This window comes from Nilaparvata lugens, chromosome 1 (genome assembly GCF_014356525.2).
Source record: "Nilaparvata lugens isolate BPH chromosome 1, ASM1435652v1, whole genome shotgun sequence".
NCBI classification, from domain to species: Eukaryota; Metazoa; Arthropoda; class Insecta; order Hemiptera; family Delphacidae; genus Nilaparvata; species Nilaparvata lugens.
In genome coordinates, this window is record NC_052504.1 from 72,479,847 (window position 1) to 72,497,118 (window position 17,272).

Here is a 17,272-nt window from a genome sequence, read left to right on the forward strand (position 1 = left end):
TTTACATCCTTCTGAAATAGACACTATTTAAAAGTTTTCTTTCCGATGATGACGTCACGATTTGGAGATCTGGCAGTAGATGTTGGCTTCAGAGGTAGACTTCTCAGCGTGTCTATTCTATAACTGGTCTAAGGTCTTGAATCAACAAACGCGTTACCTGCGCATGCGCATTACGGTGTTGTGTAATGTATAGATCACCCTACCCTAACCGTTAAATAATATCGTAAATCGTTTATTAGAGGTTACAGGTTACAATAGTTTTTGAATTTTAATATTTTTGAATGATGAAGAAGTAAGAAAGAAGTACAGACCCCCACTGAGAAAGAAGCACAAACCCCCACTGAGAAAGACCTCTTTTACTTGGATGTTGGATAGTTTTTGAATGAGGGCCTAGACCGCAGACGCAGAATGCAGATTGCTTTATTCTCTTCTCTCGTTCAGACGTTCACGTGTTTCAATTATTATGCTAAATGTGAATGGCAGAAACAATAATTAGTTTTTTCTTGTTGGAATGCTACGGTACCTGTAAATGAATGTGACCGGTAAGTTTATTTTACTAATAATTTGAAATAGAGGCTATTCTATTATAGTATTGTAGATCAAAGAATACGGTAACTGTGTGCACTTCAGTTTATTTTGTCTGAAATTAATATAATTGAGTTTTGCATTGAGGCATATTACGTTTGTGAGTTCATGATGTTAAACTTTTTTTAGCAACGTATGGTCTTGAATTTCAGATTCATTATAATAATTCTCATATTCTTCTATAATTATTTCAAACTCAAGATTGATGATATTATTACAGAATTCAATTATGTTTGTTTAGTAAGAAAGCCTAATTTATTTTTTGAAGAAACTTGCAATGATCTTCATTCATTACCGTACCTAAGTAGGCTAATTCAGTTTGTAAAGAAAACGCTTTCGTAAACGTAAAGGTTTGTTGAAAACAAACCGAAGGCAGAACAAAAGTTCTCAATCTGGGGTCTAGCACACAAACTAGGTTAAATTTCATTGATGGCTTTGGTGAAATTAACTCTATGAACATCGATGGTTGACTGCTTAGTGGTATTACGCATAGCCCCACAAGAAAAATTTAAGGTAGCCTAATTTAAAATCTCACGATTTTATTGGCCAGTTGACTGGAATCCAGAATTTTCATTGGACAAAACGAACAGATTCAATATTAAGATTGATATCCAATTCCACTCACTCTACCGTACACCGTACCTGTCAAAATGAACTGGAAATTTTTATTAATGATAAGATTGATCTTTTTCAATCTCTGCGATGTTGCCACATCGTTTATCAACAATGTAGAAATTCAACTAATTGACAAAATATTGTATCTCAATCATGAAAATTTATTATTGCATTTCTAAAAAATATATTTTCTTGACAAATAAAATATGATTAGCTATTCTCAACAATAATGAACAGTTAAATCGATTGGATATATCCTCCTAAAACTGAAGCGAAAAATTATATTTAAGAAGCTATGACACGTTGTCCTTTTAGAAGAACATTTCGAACTCAATAGAAACCCAAGGACGCAGTTTTAGGGATTTTTTTGGATGAGTGGGGAATTTAATGTTGGTGAATGTTGGACAACCTGGCATTGTGTTGGTGTTTGAGCTCCATTTCAAATCATTGTTGAGTAGATTGGTGCTTAATATCACATGCATTGGAACAAGAATAATCATGGATTCTCCAAAAAAGACTTGAATCTCAACAAATCTGTAAGTACTAGAAAGTGTTTATAGCCTACTTTGTATTTTTCATCAAATATCTTGAGTTTGATATTGATAACTAGTAGTTCTGCGAACAGTAGACCTCGCTCATGAATACAACTTTCAATCTAATGAGAAGGGCCAGTAAAATAAGTACAGAATATTGTGAAGATTTAGCCATGTCATCTATTATTTTCTCCATTGAAAGTGCTAGAGACACTGTTTGAAGGGTACTGGACTTATCAAGGAGGTTCCTTTATATGAAATACATACACATTTTACCTTTTAAATGAAAAAGACTGAGAATTGTCAAAAACCACAGATTCATTGATAGGCTACTTAGAAAGACTGGTTTTGGTATTTATCAGAGATTGACAATAGTGTAATCACCAAAACCGGACTTTCTAAGTATCAATAAATATGTGGTTTTTTGACAATTTCTTAGTCTTTTTCATTCAATATGAATAATTACCACAATATCAACTTCTCAACAACACAAAAAGAAAAACAACAAAATTAACCTTTACATACAAATTTCTTCCTACAACTGCAGTATTAGACTCCAATACAATAAAGATTTTTTTAAAAATAATAACATGAATTGCTGCACATCTTCAAAGCACATTCTTTCTGAATTGAGGTTAGTTTAAGGTATTTTTAAATTACAAAAAACCAGAGGTCTTATCGAAAATCGTTACACATACGTTTCTGCGCCCTGTTTCAAAGAACTTGCATATCAGATTTCATCCAATCTGACAATAACTGTAACTGCGGTACAAACAAACAAACAGACAAAACCGATCGAGTGGAAACTAAGGGTACGTTTATGTCGGAGCTGTGATAAACGATCCTAGCAACGATGAGAGAAGCGATGCTAATAGGGAGTAGCGCTCAGCTTCTATCGACTGTTCATGCCGACAGTTGTGCTTAAAGCTTGATTCGTGAGTTCATGTTTTGAAAAACCAATTTGTGTGCTATAATGAGTGATTCTGATGAAGATTTTATTTTTGCATCGAATACAGTAAAGCATTACTTACTAGGTTGTAGAGAAGACCAGTTATAGAATAGACAAGGCCCATTGTATATTCATACTGAAAGTCGATGAAGCTAACATCTACTGCCATATTGCCAAATCGTAACTTCAGCATCGGATATAAAACTTTTCTGTAGAGTTTGTTTACATTGTTTCCCATAGCAGATTGTGTCTATTCCAGCGGGAGTTTACCATTTTAATGAATAATAATTTACATCCTTCTGAAATAGACACTATTTAAAAGTTTTCTTTCCGATGATGACGTCACGATTTGGAGATCTGGCAGTAGATGTTGGCTTCAGAGGTTAGACTTCTCAGCGTGTCTATTCTATAACTGGTCTAAGGTCTTGAATCAACAAACGCGTTACCTGCGCATGCGCATTACGGTGTTGTGTAATGTATAGATCACCCTACCCTAACCGTTAAATAATATCGTAAATCGTTTATTAGAGGTTACAGGTTACAATAGTTTTTGAATTTTAATATTTTTGAATGATGAAGAAGTAAGAAAGAAGTACAGACCCCCACTGAGAAAGAAGCACAAACCCCCACTGAGAAAGACCTCTTTTACTTGGATGTTGGATAGTTTTTGAATGAGGGCCTAGACCGCAGACGCAGAATGCAGATTGCTTTATTCTCTTCTCTCGTTCAGACGTTCACGTGTTTCAATTATTATGCTAAATGTGAATGGCAGAAACAATAATTAGTTTTTTCTTGTTGGAATGCTACGGTACCTGTAAATGAATGTGACCGGTAAGTTTATTTTACTAATAATTTGAAATAGAGGCTATTCTATTATAGTATTGTAGATCAAAGAATACGGTAACTGTGTGCACTTCAGTTTATTTTGTCTGAAATTAATATAATTGAGTTTTGCATTGAGGCATATTACGTTTGTGAGTTCATGATGTTAAACTTTTTTTAGCAACGTATGGTCTTGAATTTCAGATTCATTATAATAATTCTCATATTCTTCTATAATTATTTCAAACTCAAGATTGATGATATTATTACAGAATTCAATTATGTTTGTTTAGTAAGAAAGCCTAATTTATTTTTTGAAGAAACTTGCAATGATCTTCATTCATTACCGTACCTAAGTAGGCTAATTCAGTTTGTAAAGAAAACGCTTTCGTAAACGTAAAGGTTTGTTGAAAACAAACCGAAGGCAGAACAAAAGTTCTCAATCTGGGGTCTAGCACACAAACTAGGTTAAATTTCATTGATGGCTTTGGTGAAATTAACTCTATGAACATCGATGGTTGACTGCTTAGTGGTATTACGCATAGCCCCACAAGAAAAATTTAAGGTAGCCTAATTTAAAATCTCACGATTTTATTGGCCAGTTGACTGGAATCCAGAAATTTTCATTGGACAAAACGAACAGATTCAATATTAAGATTGATATCCAATTCACTCACTCTACCGTACACCGTACCTGTCAAAATGAACTGGAAAGTATCAGACAAAATGAACAGATAAGATTATTCACTTTTTATTAATGATAAGATTGATCTTTTTCAATCTCTGGATTAGTGCCCAGGCATCTATTTATTCACCCACCGTACTGTACCGTACATGACTATAACTTTCCTGTAGTGTTTGTTGAACCAACCTAAACAACTATCGAATCAAGAGAACTCATCTTATTCAGTTTGAGCATTAATTATTCTATTATTTTACATTAATTATTTAGGAGAAATGCATGCAACCGTTGCGTCATAATAATTTTATGTTGAGGATGATGTCCAATTAAGCTTTAGGATAATGTTTGGGAGACGGATGATGATGATCAGAAATGAGGTGAGTGGTCTGGGCAGCTTAAGGTGGGTTCCGAACTACCAGGAAGCGATTTTTCAACTTTTTACATTCAGAGAGGCCTGCGCTACAAGTTACCCTTTTAACGGGAGTAGCAGGTGCAATCTCAATTTATCCTCTATCCAAGGAATAACTTATTAGCGTCCATGCTTCCAACCCCTTTCCAATTCTATTTATTATAGATCAACGCACATCTTGTACGTTCTGGGTCTGTCATCTCTGCAGATGTGTTTTTTCTTCATATGATGTACAAAATTGAACAACTATATCCCTTTTGTGATTACAGAAGGCTTCACTTGTGCAAGTTAGTGCAAGAGACTGAAGGACCAGCATCAGAAGGCAGTTTAGGATTTTGGAATGATCGTAGACATGATTGCCTATCATCTTGATATGATCTTGAAAAAAGAGATTTAGTTCCTACTAAAATGTCTATTGGAGGAGACTATTTTGGTAAGCAATAAAAGTTTATATTTCTTATCTACTTTCATTTTAAAATTCACTTTGATAATTGCTCAGCTCAACATATTCCCTTTTGATTATAGTTATTATATCATATTTATTAGCATTCAAACGTTTTATTACGGCTGAGTAGCTGGCATCAGTGTTGTTAGCTTCATTTTAATCGAACCAAACTTAATTCTTATTTTCGCTCAGCTCTACAATTCTATGATTTGAAGGTCTATGATTCTTATGATCATAATCTAGGTAAAATTTATCAGATATTTCTCCTACTTATCATGGGCTAAGTAGACTTGCTAATGTTAGCGTTCTTTTTTTTAGTTTTTTTTTTAAATAATAATTCACAGTTTACTCGTCAAGCATTAGTTCTTAGAGCTAAAGGTTCAATTCCTAAGCGACGACTGTAACGACTCCAGCCGCGCTTTATTAACAGTTTGTAGTCGACATATTTATCCATGAAAAAACATTGTGATAGTAAGTCTGAGCATTGGGAGTGCCTCAATACTGCGAGATTTCAATTTGTCCAGTGTATTTAATATTAGGTTTTAAAGGTAAATAGGGAGGTTAGGTTTTTGTTTTTAAATGGCAATATGGTAATATTATATGAAATGTGTTGACAATTTTATAATAAACACAAATAAAAAAAGTTGAAATACTCACACATTCGAGATATCGCACTTACGAATGACATCCTAAGCATCAAGTTATGTAAGTTTGAAATAAGCCTAATCACTTTTCATGATATGGAAAAAATTATAATAAACAAATATGAGAAATGATTATTATATTATACAATAATAGTTCATTCTATGACTATTTGACGTCTTGGTACATGATTTGCTCTCTTCTATTCAGTAGACATGCTGGCCGACTCGGCAACTCATTCCATGCAAACAGTGGAGTGAGAAACACTCTTGAAGCGACACATAGGTTTGTCGTATATTATTATGTTTACCAGACGAGTATGTAGCGTTGGTCTTCTGCCCTCCGGGCCTCTGTGCCCCTGTTCAGTAATTAAATCCACCAATCTGAAAATGAAAATGTTTTATTGGCAGAAATATAAAATTACAACATCTTAGAAAAATAAAAATCTAATAAAAGCAATACAAATTTTACAACATGAGAAAATACTATTACATAGTAAAATGCAATGCCAATTGAGTATTTGCATCTCGAGGTACTAAACATGTTTGGGATGGTGATATAAAATTGATTACAAAACTATAGCGCTAAAATGTAGTTACTGAGGCCGACAGTCGCATATGAAGTGACACATATTACATAATCTTCATCCATTAATCATTTTACTTATATATTGTTTCTCACCAATTACTATTTTCTGTCAAACTCCACTTATATCTCATGTTTCAGACTCGCCTGACACTAAGTTTGTTGGAAAAATATAACTGAAGCCTGAAGAGTGCAATTATCATTCATTTATTGCCTTCAACTGTTCATGTAAGTCAAGAATTATTAGCTCATTGTTTGAAACCAATAGGCTACATATATTTTTTTAATTTGTCTTTAAATTCTAATACAAACCTATCCTATTATGATGCATTTTATCCTGATATTCTTTGTTAAAATATTAGTGTCGTTTGCACAGTGACAGTTTGAACTAAATTTCATTTTTTACTGGATTGAATCCATATCAAGTCTTGTTCGTTATAATGTGGTTCATTTCGAGTTTAAGCCACCAGCTGATCGTATTCGGTTTAAACTTTGACTGTGCAAGTGGCCCTTAGACACTAGCACAAAGAAAAGTTTCCGTGTTCTGTGCTCAACTACTTACTGGTAGTTTGAATGACACTGAAAACAGGACCAAGGTCCATCCATCATGGAATGTGTTGGCGGTGTAAGACTATCCCTAAAGCAGTTTCAAACTTATTTCAAGTGAAACAAAACCTTGGAAAAGTTTCCGATAATTTCGGTAATTGTTTTTAGAAAGCCTTGTTGATGTTTGAAGTATTGAACTCCTTGCGGTGTATCGAAGCCCTAACACCAACTGACATCTTTCCGTGAACAAACTAGATAACCATTTTTAAGAATGCAAGTGGAGGAATGCAAATTCTAGCTGTGACACCCTGAACATTACTCCAGGCTCGCTAGAAGAAAATTATATCAACATTTTGAATGAATCAGGTTTGACAGCCTGTATAGATAAGGTTACCAGTCCAGCCAGTGGAACGTGTATTGACCACTATTTTATTAAAATACCCCATTCCTTTGACGCATATACAACAATTGTTCAAACTGCTATGACAGATCAGTATGCCATTTGCCTGAACATAATATCAAATAGAAGAAAATTACCAACTTAAAAGCAAGAGTATTTTTTTAAGGGCGATTAGCAGGGGATCAATAATGCTATTCATTGCAGAATTGGCACCTAGTCACTGGAGAGAATGATGTGAATGTGGCCACTCGCCATTTCTCCGAAACTGTCCAGAAAACAATAGATGCTAATTATAAAATGTTACTGGCTACAGCAATGCTATGCATTACAGATCAGTAATGCAATAATGCTATTCATTGCAGAATTGGCATCTAGTCACTGGAGAGAATGATGTGAATGTGGCCACTCGCCATTTCTCCGAAACTGTCCAGAAAACAATAGATGCTAATTATAAAATGTTACTGGCTACAGCAAGAAATAGTAAACTAAAGCCGTGGATTAGTATGGGAAATCTCCGGTGGATCTACACAAAACTTACTTTCCTTGTCAATGAATTCACAAAAGATTGAGAGTCTTCTATGCAACAGAGTGTTTTTGAAGTTAGAATCAACTTCAATAGCCCAAGTACTTTGTCTGTCACTGTTGGAAAGCACCTGGCTGACTCCATAACTATTTTGGGTGAGGTAGAAGTTCTTGATTCCAATTATGCTGTCGAGTCTTTATTTGAGCTCCGGTCTGTTACCCAAGATGAGATTAGACAGGTGGTTGGCAGCATGAGAGGAAATAGCGCCCCTGGTCATGATCGCATACCAGCTAGACTTATTAAGATAACATCCACACCCTTATACGTACTATTCAACATTCAATCAATTTAAGTTTACTAACAAGTGAATTCCAAGACACTCAAAATATCCAAGATTTTATAAATCCGGCGCAAAAATGACTACTCTTCTGCTATTACACTACTATTCCTCTAAACTACTGTCCTATTTCTCTACTCCCCATAACTTCAAAAATGATGGGAAAATGTGCTAATATTCAGGTAATGCAGTATTTAAGCCAATATAGTATTGTACCTCTCAAGTCTCAATATTTTTCCAAAAATTGAAAAAATCATCTGATGTGTTCTTTGATCTATCAAAATATATTGCAGATAACAGAAAGGAAAACATAAATTAATTTAGACTTAGCGAAAGCCTTTGACTTGGTTCACAGGGAAAAATTAGTCCTGATTAGACATTATGGATATCAAAGAAACTGCTTTAAAGTGGTTCAAGAGCTATCTGCTAGACAGAGAACAATATGCTCAAATCATGATGTCAGAAGTGAATTGGAGAAAGTTAATTATTGTGTTGTGCAGGGAAGTACTCTTGGACCAATTCTTTTCCTAATCTACATTAATACTCTTTAACATTAATAGCAAACTTTTATTATTTGCGGACGACACAGCAGTGGTTTCAACTGGAAAAAATTGGAATGAGGCTTATTATAATGCAATGGTTTGACCACAACTGCTTAACAGTTGATACAAGAAAGACCAAATACATGCCCATTGTCACCCGCAACCAGCAAGATTCCGGGCCTAGAGTATTGAAACTTTACTCATGTCAGGACTAAACTTCCACTGGCTGTAGTTTTGGAGTTCTAGAACGAGTTAACCAGTACAAGTATCTGGGCATAACATTTGACTACATCCTTAGAGTAGCTGGAGTTCTCATGTACAGTTTATCAAACATTGACTATCAAACATTCTTATTTGATGGGGGGAGTGCCTGCAACCCTCCTGGAGCCACTTGCGGTGTCGCGGAGACAAATAATCATAACTATTCTAAAGATAGTGTACCGCTATCCAACCATTCAGCTATTCACAGAATTTCCGGTGTTGAATATTATAACTCTACATTAAATCTTTATTAATTTAACTCAGAAACAATAGATTTAAAATTATATCAGAAATACTTCATTATTATTATTTTTGAAGGGACGGATTCAAGGAACCAAAGGTTCAAAGAACCCGACACGTCAACTGAAGCTTATTGTGTTCCCAAGTAGTATGTTAGGCAAACCAATAGGTACCTGTGTCCTTTACAAGAACCAGTAGTTTTTTCCTATGCTAACATCCCATTCATCACCTGGTTGTTTGGTGATAATCCAGTGTTATATGCTTGGCAGTCTCTTCAGACTGATTGATCCTCGTGACCTACATGAGTTCCACTCCTGGCCTTCTTTGAAGGTCCTTCCGCTGAGAGAGGAGACGCCAAACTGCCTCTAGGGCGCCCGGCCACCCTCGACTCAGTCTTTTGACCCACATTTGTGCCTGGAGTTTCACCCATCTCTGGTCTCTTGGGTTTTTCTTTTTGCCCCTTCGATACTTTTGAGGGTCAAAAGCCTCACCTCTCCCAAGAAGTTTTGCCTGATTGGGCATCCTTCTTTGAGCAGTGGTCTGAGAATCTCATCCTTCCTCTCCAGTTGGGATGATGTGATTGAGAATTATACATGTCGTGATCAGTAGAAGCCTTCTCAATATTGATAGCCTCTACATAAGAGTGCAACGGAACTACCTGTGTTCCTGATGCACCTTTTTCAGATTAAGGAACCCGCCCTGATGGGGCAGATCCCATGGATTTGGGCAAGAGACATCATATAAAAGCACCACCCATCAGCACGGTCCACATAACACCTTGGGCTGGCCTAAGAAGAGGTAAGAATATGACCAAGGAAGGCCGACAGATAGAAAAATAAATAAAGAATGGCACAAAGCTAAGCCGATGAGAAAGTGACATTCTAGAAATGAAAAGTTCCAACGTATATTAAGAAGGAGAAGAAGGGCTTTGGAAAGGGGGTCCCTTTTAGTCGCCTCCTACGACAAGCAGGGATACTGTGGGTGTATTGTGGTTTTCAACAAATTATTGAGTTCGATGTTCGACTCAGAGCACCCCCACCCACAGGGGGCAAATACTTCATACTTATCCAACTAAATACAGCAAGGTCTATAAAAACCAGGTCAAGACACTGAAGCTCCTTATAGAGCGGCCATTATGTGGGCTTTTTATGGTGACGTACATTTGAAATTCTAATCTGCTCATAACAAAATCATGCATTATGCTTTTTAAAAAAATATTCTGGTTCAGATAGTATATAAATTTAGGTTTTCAATTTCTTAATAATGAAATTTCAATAATAAATGGTTCAATAATTAATTTTTTTATTATTAACAATTATTGTTCTTATTCTTGTAACTTGTTATTATCCATAAGGCATTGAGACAAAAAGCTAACCTCAAAAACAGTTTAAATTTCCCAATCAATTAAATATGAAAATCAACAATACAGTTGCTAGTTGGAATCTAAATATTATTATTCTGTCGGAAGAATTTATTTTACAATTCAAAGCCAAGCAATATCCCTTAAACAATATAACAAAATAACACATCATGTTGTTCAATATATAATGATAACAGCTGATAAAATTTGAAAATTGGTGAACTAGAACCCCACAAAATTGCGATTTTGCAATGCATCACGGGATTGTGACCTGTATTTATAGATCTTGAAATACAGAGTGAACTATGGCTTTGCGACACCTCAAGTGGTCCACGAATGAGAACACCTTTCTACCCAGCCCAAATGGTTCACAGGAACCTATAGTCCAGTCACTATATACATTGGTACATGAAATTTATATCGTAGTTCTGATTCTTCAATATATTATTTGGGTACATAAGAGAAGTCCAGAACCAACTTCTTCACGCAAAATTTCCTTTTGCTAGATGCAGGGTGGCCCAAAAACCTTGTATTTTCGGCTCATTTTCCAGTTTTCAGCTATTTATGCCAAATCTTCTAATCGGACAGGAAAATTTGCTCTTGCTTTTTTTAGATTATAAAATTCTGAATAAAATGAGATCATTCGGATTTCTATATCTCCAATGAGTACTGAGTTATGATTTTTCAAAAATGAGTGAAATTTTAAGAAAAAATCAATTTTGATGAATTTTAGTTTTTGATTAACAATATCTTCCGATTGTTACCATTTAGATGTATAATTCAAAATCCCTCTTATAATTATGTAAAATAAGTTGATACTTGACCCTCCATCTGAAGAAATTACAGGGTTGCCAAATCGTGTAAAATTGCAAATTTCCAATTCAATGTCAAAATTGGATGTAGAATATAATCCCCGATATCCTGGTAGTGCTAAAAACGTTTCAGGGTTCAAGGATTAAAAAGAAATTTAATTTTTATGATTAAACTGGAAACATCGCAAAGATTTGTTTTTCTTTTGAATATCACTTCTCTCAGAATCATGGGGCGTCGTAATGCGTGATCATTTTATATCGAAGATATATCTAGGAAGAATGTCTTCTTTCTATTGGTTCCTGGATCATTTTTATCCGAACCATAGTTATTTTTTAATTAATTATTATGTTCATCAATGTCGAGACATTTCGAGCAGAAAACGTGAAATTTTCGACATGCTAGAAACTTTTTTGTTTCAAAAGATAAGTTGGTGGTGAAAGCTAGAAAGTTTCTCAGAAATAATTGAAATTTTTTCTAAGTGTCAAACGTACTCGGAAGAACGTATTTTGGCCCCTCAGGAGTTTCAAAGTCAAGGATGGCGGCTGAATGGTGTGCCACCATTTATGCTATCAAAAGCTGGGATCAACAAAAACAAAATACAGAACGATTGAAAAATTCAGCAACTGCAAGCCACATGATTATAAATAGTGAAAATGACAACCTCACCTCGAATAATTCAAGCAGTGTTTCATTACAGCCTTTCTAGAGGCAATCAGCTGCTTGCGTTTGAAATAATTTAGTCAAATATCTTGTAAATTGCCAGCCTTTAGCATACAATTTGGTACACAATGCATACCATACAGCCGCTCTCCTAATAGCCCAGTCAATAAAGGTTTTTTCGATCCGAAAATTAAATAAAAGGTGAATCTTTTACCATCGATAGAACCCTCCCAGAGGGTCATTCTCCCAAAAGTCCCAAGAAATCCCCTTGGAGCTTTCCCCCCTAGCCCCCCTCAAAGTTGAAAAATGCAGGTAATCACGGAAAATCAATTATCTCTGTACCCATTGATCGGAAACAGTTCTATTATATGCCATTCGATTCGTTACATTATGGACTACAATACTAGTTATATTCATTTTTTCAATAAAATTAACAGTTTTCTTGATAAAATAATATATGTAAAAATTTAGCGGTTTGCGATTTGATTTTTTTGTTTTCTCCGATTAACTTCGAAGCAAGTAATTTTAAAGAACAATGTGACAAATAATTATTGTAGCCACATTCATTGTGAATCCATTGATGTATATTGTTATGTATTTGTGATTCAAGTTGACGCTGTGGAAGGGGAAACAGCCGACGCGGCTGACTCCCTTCACCATAGTAAACAGAATAATACTGCTGTCTACATTGCATCTCATTTACACTATGGCCTCGAAACAATTAATTTTGTCTATTGTTTTGACATGCGCTGTATATAGATTTTCACTTTTCAATATTCTAAAAAATATTACGATTTTCTTGATTTTACCATGCTCATGATAAAAATCAGGATTTCGTTGTTTGCTCACAGAATTAATTATATTAATATTTGAAGTGTGCCTTCTCCATACGAGTCAGAGTTAACACAATTTGATAACTCTAGTTTCAAAATGTGTCCGACTCCTTCATCTTATCCTTATTTTGTGAAAAATGAAGATTCAAAATTTCTTTTCATAGCTTTTCTTGTGTTTTATCTTGTTTCATCACTCTTTATGATTTAAGCTCTTGATAATGGAATGAATATCATCAGATCACGTGAACAAAAAAAATAAAAGGGTGGGCCTACCTGACATACTATATGATAACACTGTACTCCTGATAAGTTGAAAATTTTCAAGCTGAAAGTAGATTAATTTGTTGCACATTCGGTTGAAATATTAACAAATGTTACCAAATATTACCAATATTATCACATATAGTGAGAACGAATTACTCTGAAGCTTTCTATTCTCACTGAACATGAAGAGGCAATACCAAGCCAGAATCGCAGTTCCATTCAAATCATTATTATCAGAGCTTTCAAATTGATGCTATGTAACTATGGATGTTATCCCCATCTCACAATTTCCCTATTCATCCTTATCCTGATTCAGAATAAAGTAGTTGATCTCTATAATCACAAAAATCAATGTACAGTACCTATAAAAATAACAAAATTTCTAGTAATAATGCAACTTTTTCTATGTATGAATTTCAATGCTCATAAAATGACTTTTTCTCAATCACAGGCAGAAATTCCAATGATCATCATAATAGTAATTTAATGGAAATTGTTTGTATTGTACATTGTTCGACGTAAGATAAGCTACATCTTTAAGGTAATCAACGTATTTAGGATTATCATGTTTATGAATGAAAGCGAGACTGTGATAGAAGATTAGTCAAACTGAAATATAAACATTATATACAATGCATACTTCTGATCAACTATAATTACAAATGATAGTATCAAGCCGAAATGAATTGAGCAACTGAATTCTAAAGTTACTATCCACTGTTCAAATCGCACTGTGATTTCCTTTTACTTCCAAATGGATTGAATTGCCTCACTCTTTGAATGCTTCAAATAGAAAATGATCTGTTCTTTTGGTGCCCTAATCAAAATCAATTTCAATCGACATAAAGAAAAGCTTCTGCCAACCTTGTGTAATGAATGACAAGATGCGAGTGGAGGTGAAAAATCGATTTGTTAACAAAAATAATAGAAGATGATGAATCATCTTTCAATTAATCTTATACGGTAGGGTACTTTGTGGTTAAATGTGAAACACTTTCATGATTTTCCTACCTTTTATGCATACTTACTCTTCCTTAATTTGTATGTTTGCATGGCTTTCATCTTTAGAATCTACTGAATTTTCATATTGGACTGTCTAAATAATGTAGATTCAACGAGTGAGAACGGAAGATAAGCTACTTTACAGAGAGAATCATAGAAAGTTTCAACTCAACAAGCCCAATGTATAAATTTTTTTATGCCTCAGCCGTCATATATATTTGGCTCAACTGAAGGTATATTATCAACCTGGCTTGGAGAATATTAACTGTAGAAAACAGCAAACACTGCACGCTATGATTTTTCAGGAAATTGCCACTGTTAACACTATTGTAATCTATGATTCATCTCAGTTTTTGACATTCATAACTTATGATAAATTTTAACATAGAATTATGATCATACACACATATTTTAAATATGTATTATATTATGTAATAGTATGAATATTTTATCGGAATTTAGAGAATTAAAATGTGGAAAATTAGTTTCATCGCATGTCAAAACAATAGACAAAATTAATTGTTTCGAGCGCCATAGTGTGAATAAGATGCAACTTAGAAAGCAGTAGGCCTACTACTGTATTTTACTGTTTACTATGGTGAAGAGAGTCAGCCACGCCGTACCGCGTCGACTATTTCCCCTTCCACAGCGTCAAATCGAATCGCAAATAAATAACAGTATACATCAATGGATTCGCAATGAATGTGGCTACATTAATTATTTGTCTAATTTTCTTTGGATTATTTGCTTCGAAGTTAATCGGAGAAAACAAAAATCAAATCGAAAAACCCTTAAATTTTTATATATATGTTATTTTATCAAAGAAACTGTTCGATTTATTGAGGAAATGAATCCGACTAATATTGTAGTCCTTAATTTGACGAATCGAATGACATATGAGAGATTTATTTTTACATATGTATTATTTTATCAAGAAAACTGTTAATTTTATTGGAAAAATGAATATAATCAATATTGTAGTCTATAATGTAACAAATCGAATGGCATATAATAGAACTGTTTCTGATCAATGGTTACAGAGATAATTGATTTCCCGTGTTCACCTGCATTTTTCATGTTTTATGGTGCAGGGGCAGAAAGCTCCAAGGGGATTTCTTGGGACTTTTGGGAGAATGACCCTCTGGGTGGGTTCTATCGATGGTGGGAAATTCAGCTTTTATTTAATTTTCGGATCGAAACTGCTTTTTTGGACCTTCATTGACTGGGCTATAACTTTAAAATTCCTTGGAGACAAAATACGTTCTTCCGAGTACGTTTGACAGTTGGAATAATAATTTCAATTATTACTGAGAAAGCTTCTAGCATGTCGAAAATTTCATGTTTTCTGCTCGAAATGTCTCGACATTGATGAACATAATAATTAATTAAACTAGTAGTTCTGTGATCAGTAGACCTCGCGCTCAGTTAGTTACATTGACCTGTTGTTATGTTTTATCAAAAATTAATAAATAATTTATCAATTTGAAATGTCTAGAAAAAATCCTAAATAAACAGAGTGCTTTCTATCCTATCGTACCGTGACGTGTCGTCCCGGAATGTGAGTGTGAGCACTGTTATCAGGTTTGGCTGCAACTCTACAATACAATGTTATTACAATACAATTGATGGAAAGATACAATTTTCAAGATGTTCGATGTTTTTAAACGGGTACTATTATAGTCAACTGTCTACTAACGTTGATGGAAAGATACATTTTCAAGATTTTCGATGTTTTTGAACGGGTAGTATTATAGTCCACTAGACTGCTGATTTATGATGAATAATTTTATAGTCTGATTTTTACTCTAATATTGGCGTATGAAGGAGGCTCCTTTTTCCTTTTATATTATCCTTGAAATTCAAAATTTCCAATAACCTTGTATATACGTCGACGCGCAATTTGAAAAGGAACATACCTGTCATTTCATGAAAATCTATTACCGCGTTTCGCCGTAAATGCGCAACATATAAACATTTAAACATTAAGAGAAATGCCAAACCGTCGACTTGAATCTTAGACCTCACTTCGCTCGGTCAAAAATAACTATAGGTCGAATAAAAATGATCCAGACACGAATAGAAAGGAGACATTTTCCCCGTTAATTTGATATGAAATTATTACGCATTACGACGCCCTATGATTCTGAGAGAAGTGATATTCAAAAGAAAAAAATCTTCGCGATGTTTCCAATTTTATCATAGAGGTTGAATTTCCTTTTAATCCTTCAACCCTGAAACTTTTTTAGCACTACTAGGATATCGGTGATGATATTCTACATCCAATTCTGACGCTGAATTGGAAATTTGAGAAAGTTGCAATTTTACACGATTTGGCAACCCTGCAATTTCTTAGGATGGAGGGCCAAGTCTCAACTTATTTTACACAGACTATATACAATTATATACTATTGGTAGCAATTGGTAGATATTGTTGATCAAAAACTAAAATTCATCAAAATTGATTATTGAAAAATCATAACTCAGTAGTCATTGGAGATGGAGAGTTCCGAATGATATAATTTTATTTAGAATTTTATAGTCTAAAAAAGGAGAGCAAATTTTTCTGTTCGTTTACGAGATTTGGCAGAAATAGCTGAAAACTGGAAAATGAGCCGAAAATACGAGCTTTTTGGGCCACTCTGTATCTAGCACAAGGAAATTCTGCATGAAGAAATTGGTTCTGGACTTCTCTTATGTACCCAAATAATATTATATTAAAAAATTAGAACTACAATATTAATATTGCAAGCACACCACCTTTTTATGTCAATTGACTGGACTACTTCTGAGATAAGGAATATGGATGAATGCAGTGTTACTGTATACGATTTGCAGAACTTGAATAAGAGTAGGTTATTGCTGGATTCCGGCATAAAGGTTGAATGGTCTTTCCCTTGAAAAATCCTTAGAAATATTATTACTAATATTGTTTTGATTTTATCATTTTATAGGATGATGATAAAAGGACCCCATTTTTAAAATCAAGAAACCAATGCATACATCAGCATTGACGTAGCTAATCTTGTGACTTTTTGTAAGTAACTTTCATTTTGCTCATTTCAATGATCACGTAATTATTTTTACCGAGCTGTAATTTAGTCAAGTAAATTATGCATTCCAGTATAGTTGAAATCGATCTCTCCTTTATGAATAACCTTTTTATTTTCGCTTCATTTCCTGAATTTTCATTTGTTTAAGTTTAATCTAGTTGCAATAATGTTTAA

General features: G+C 34.2%; 1 long non-coding RNA gene across 8 annotated transcripts in view; it reads left to right on the top strand.

The window, feature by feature from the left end:
* The first annotated feature begins 204 nt into the window (after positions 1 to 204).
* The window catches only part of LOC111049953, a 189,379-nt gene continuing 172,311 nt past the window's right edge, over positions 205 to 17,272 (top strand). For 4 of the 8 annotated variants that reach the window (XR_005573163.1, XR_005573160.1, XR_005573162.1 and 1 more), the window contains exons 1-4: positions 3,176 to 3,513; positions 4,865 to 5,028; positions 6,409 to 6,495; positions 17,000 to 17,082. This is a non-coding gene — a long non-coding RNA (uncharacterized LOC111049953). Of the gene's footprint in view, positions 543 to 1,620; positions 1,737 to 3,172; positions 3,514 to 4,864; positions 5,029 to 6,408; positions 6,496 to 16,999; positions 17,083 to 17,272 lie in introns of those variants that run through there. The other 4 variants (XR_005573165.1, XR_005573164.1, XR_005573158.1 and 1 more) reach the window with 4 other exon arrangements.